Raw genomic sequence first — 4,747 nt, 5'->3', positions numbered from 1 at the left:
ATGATTAGTCATGTAACTAACTGTAAATCTAACATGTTTAGTCAGCCTGTTCTTCCTTTCCATGAAGCTGTGTAGAACCGATACACACGTTAGCAACAGTCTACCGCCATTCATTCCAGGGAAGTCTGTCTGATTTTGTGATAACAGCAATAACACAAAGCAGGATTTATTCTGTTTATGGACTGTGAGTAAACAAAATTTGTGAAGAAGCGAATTGTTTACCCATGTGAGGTGGATGAGCTTTTCCAGAAGAGCAGGATTTAGTGCCCTCAAGGAGACCTTTTATTAAATGGAGCTAGAAATGTGTGTTCATTTCACTGGTCTGAACAGAGCAAAGGCATCGTCATTAAACAGTTACTTTAGGGCACTAGGATTTCCGTATCGGGTATTACATAAACTTTGTACGTACAACCGGGCCTCACAAACAGTAATGGCAACATGATGATATTTATTAAACCATTCTGCACTATAATCCCATGATAACAGTTGGAGGGGAGCATAGCCCTATTCTAGAAGTCAGGACATCTTAGTTTACGTGATCTTCCCGGGCAAGATACTTACATTCAGTTCATTCATCTGTACACATGGAAGTTAAATAAGATGAGCTCTAAAATCCCTTTCAGTGTGGGGCACCTGGGTGGCTCAGTGGGAGAAGTGGTTGCCTTCAGCTCAGACCATGATCCCAGGACCATGGGACTGAGCCCTGCAAAGGGCTCCCTGATCCAAGCAGAGACTGGATCTCCCTCTCCTATTCCCCCAACTTGTGCTCTCTGGCTCTCTCTGTCAGATAAAGTAAAAATATTCATAAAAAAGTAAAATAAAATCCCTTTCAATCAAAAATAAAATCATTGATTCATTTTCTTTTTCTGTGTTGTCTCCCAAGTTATATTAGAAACATTTTTCTTTCAATAATGCCCCTTTTTGCCCTCCCCAAATGTACACTTAATTCTCAAGAATTAAAACAAGAGTTTAAGTGCACTATTCTCTTTCAAAACACATGGAGAAATCAAGACAATGCAAAAGCTGTTTTACGATTGTGGCAGGATCACTAAACAAATCATTTCCATGCCTAAATAACAGGAGGTTAGGCCAGACGTCTCATTTCCCACCCCCTTTTTTTCCATCCCCAAAATAGACAATTTCTTGCTTATTTTGTAAAGTAGGTGTTAAGAAGTTTCTTGGACATTGGGGGAAAAAAAAACAGCTGAACAGTGATGCAGAGTAAAATTTGATTCTATCTTTTATTTATTTAAACATTTTTTTCTCATTAAACTTTTGTTTTAATGGACCTCAAAATTGTGACAGATCTTTGGTCAAGTTGCTTTCATTGAAAAGTATTGATTTTAAAAATTAGTAATTTTAAACTCACACACACACACACACACACATACACACACCAAATGGTCCACAAAACATTCTCTTTTCCTTCTGAATGTTTTACGATGCACTGCTATCGTTAACCAGTCTCTTACTATTAAACTTAAATGGTGAATTGACACAAACTGCTTTGAGACCATTCTTCCACCGATTAAGACTGGGGTGGCAGGTGTTGGGGATAATGTTCACTGAGCTTTCTGAGCTCTCTGGGCAGACTTGGTGATCTTGCCAGCTCCAACTGCCCTCTCGTCCACTGCTTCGATGACACCCACAGAAACCGTCTGTCTCCTGTCACAAACAGCAAAATGGCCCTGAGGAGAATAATCAGGGAAGCTCTCAACCTACGTAGGATTGCCAGGAACAGTATCAATGATGGCAGCATCACCAGATTTCAGAAACTTGGGGCCATCTTCCAGCTTTTTTCCAGGACTGTGGTCCATCTTCCCCTTCAGTTCAGCAGATGTGCAAGCAAAGTGAGCTGTGTCACAATCCAACACAGGTGCATATCCAACACTGATTTGGCTGGATGGTTCAGGATAATCAGCTGAGCTGTGAAACCACCTGCTTCTGTTGGTGGGTCATTTTTATTGTCACCAGCCACAGTGCCACGATAAACGTCTTCGACACATATGTTCTTGACATTGAAGCCCACAGTATCCCCAGGAATAGCCCCACTCGATGCTTCGTGGTGCATTTCAGCAGACTTGACTTCAGCTATATCATTGACTGAAGCGAAGGTGACTCCTATGCCAGGTTTAAGAACACCAGTTCCTGGGATGCCTGAGGGGCACAGTCAGTTGAGTGTCTGAGACCCTTGGGGTCATGAGATTGAGCCCAACATTGGGCTCCACACTCAGCATGGAGTCCACTTAGGATTCTCTCTCCCTTTCCCTCTGTCCCTCTCTGCTTCTAAAATAAATAAGTAAATCTTAAAAAACAACAACAACAGCAGCAACAATAAAAACCAGTCCCCACTCAGGCCACAGGGACAGCACCAATATCACCAATTTTGTAGACCTCCTGGAGGTCCAGACCCAAGGGCTTGTCAGTTCGATGAGTTGGTGACAATGCAATCCAGAGTTTCAAGCAGTGCTGTTCCGCAGGCATTGCCATCTTTACAGGTGGCTTTCCATGCCTTGAACCAAGACAGGTTAGCACTTGGCTCCAGCATGTATGACGTCACCGTTCCAACCAAAAATGGTGCATATACTGCTGTTTTGGGACTGTGGCCAATTTTCTTAATGTAGGTGTTGACTTCGTTAATTATTTCCTCATATCATCTGGCTGTAGGGTGGCTCAGTGGACCCCATTTTGTGAACACCAAAGATTAGTTGTTTCACATCCAGTGGGTAAGCCAGAAGGGCTTGCTCATGAGTCCACCCATTTTTGGAGAGAACTCTTTCAAATTCACCAAAAACAGCAGTGACAATCAGGACAGAGCAGTCAGCGTGAGATGTGTCAGTCATAATGGTTTTGAGAGTCTCTGTGTGTTGGGGTGTCAATGACAGTCACATAATACTTACTGGTCTTGAATTTCCACAAGGAGATATCAATGGTGATATCATGTTCATGTTCTGCTTTTAGTTTGTCCACTACCCAGATATACTTGAAGGGTCCCTTTCTCATCTCAGGAGCCTCCTTCTCACATTTTTTCAATAGTTCTTTTGTCGATCCCACCACATTTGTAGAACAGATGACCAGTAGTAGACTTGCCTGAATCTACATGTCATGACAATGATGTTGATATGAGTCTTTTCCTTTCCCATTTTGGTTTAGGTTTAGTGGTGGTCCTCATGATACCAGTGTTCTAGTGGCAAACTTGTTGCAAAAAAAAAAAAGCTGATTACATATTTTTAAAAATTCATAGATCTATTTGGGAAACTTGGTATTTTGATAAGAAATGAATGAAAAGGAAGATCTTGGATCTAAAACTCAAGTCAGATTGACTTCAGATAGAATCCAGTGTGACAAATATTAAATTAAATTATTTTGGGGACAGTGAAGAAGCATTTCATGAAGAAATGAACCACAGTTCAGCATTTTTGTGCCCCTGGTATATTTCAGGGTTCAATATTCAGCTCCTTAGAATTCCCACATCTTCCTTTCCTAAATATGAGCTATCTGTGCATTTTTATGTCATACAGTGAAAATAGAAACTCATAGCTTTCATTTTGTTTAGGTAAAATTTCCAACAAGATGAGGTATCATTACACTCCACCCTTTGAACATGGACACAAACATCTAAAGACAGACCATTATGTCTTTGAATGTGGGGATTCTGGTTTACTCCCTTGTTTCCTAGCACTTACCACTTGGCACAGAGCAAATGATTAGCAAAAATGTACTGCATACATAAAAACAAAGTACTTGATATGGAGTTTCTTTAAGGTAGAGCAAGAATTGAACATTGACAAAACACTGAAATAGCTCTACTTCACTCAGGTTTCACGGGTGCCAAGCACTTTACCCACTTTACCTTTAATCTTTAACATTATTCTGTTGGGCATTATTATTTGCATTTACAGACAGGGCATTTCTGAGGAGTAAATGGTCCACTGTGATGCAACAAGTAACCTGTGGCCTGGCTCTCAACCCCAGCATGCTCCGCAACACAACTCCCTGCTCTTTCCTTTCCGCCACACTTTCTCTCTTTTCTGCTCTAACTACATGCCATGTGACTTACATATGACTTTATGCATACTATTATGAAAAGGCATAGAGAAGAATGTGTTTCTGCTTCACAGCTGGCTTATATCTTCCAACCAGATCTCCAACTAGTAATCACTTTGTCTTGTGGGTAAGTTATTTTGTTTTGGTTTACCAAAATATTTTTCTGTCAGAGGGAAAGTCTCCCTGAGAGGGTATACATACATCAGCACAAAGGAATCAAATAAAAGGGATATTAAGTTTTCTCAGTAGCCTGTGAGCTAGCCACGGAAATAATAGAGGGATGAGGTAGACCAGGAGAAAGAAAGGATACCTGTCATGGTCCTCCAATTAAAAAAATAAGTCTTCAAAACTTGAACTCTTGAGCCAGAGATCCAATCAGTGGAGGGCAGTGAACCAAAAAAATTGTCTGTGTCCTCAAGTAAGACCCCTGTGCAGTCTGGGCTCCTTCCTTTGATTGATGTGTTGGTGAAGGAGGCCATGTAGTGACCAGACCCTCTGATTATGGCATGCTGGTGTAGGACTCCCTCTGCCCCACATTTCAATTACTTGTGTCAGGAGAAGTTGAAGAATCAAGTTAAGTCCCCCAGGATCACTCAAAAAACAAGATATGAAAAGTAGCACCCCTGGTTTGACCAGGGTTCAGTTTTTGTCCAGAATGTTCTTACAATCTTCATCATCAGAGGTAGGGCCTGATCCTTAC

The 4,747-nt window shown here is 41.2% G+C and overlaps 1 pseudogene; it reads right to left on the bottom strand.

Annotated features, from left to right (window-relative positions):
- Positions 1 to 1,562: 1,562 nt before the first annotated feature.
- LOC112659905 (elongation factor 1-alpha 1-like) lies at positions 1,563 to 3,143 on the bottom strand (annotated as a pseudogene).
- Between the last annotated feature and the right edge of the window lie 1,604 nt (positions 3,144 to 4,747).

Source organism: Canis lupus, chromosome 35, assembly GCF_003254725.2.
Source record: "Canis lupus dingo isolate Sandy chromosome 35, ASM325472v2, whole genome shotgun sequence".
Lineage (NCBI taxonomy): Eukaryota > Metazoa > Chordata > Mammalia > Carnivora > Canidae > Canis > Canis lupus.
Note: the sequence above shows the minus strand (reverse complement) of the source record. Positions and strands in the feature narration are given on the sequence as shown.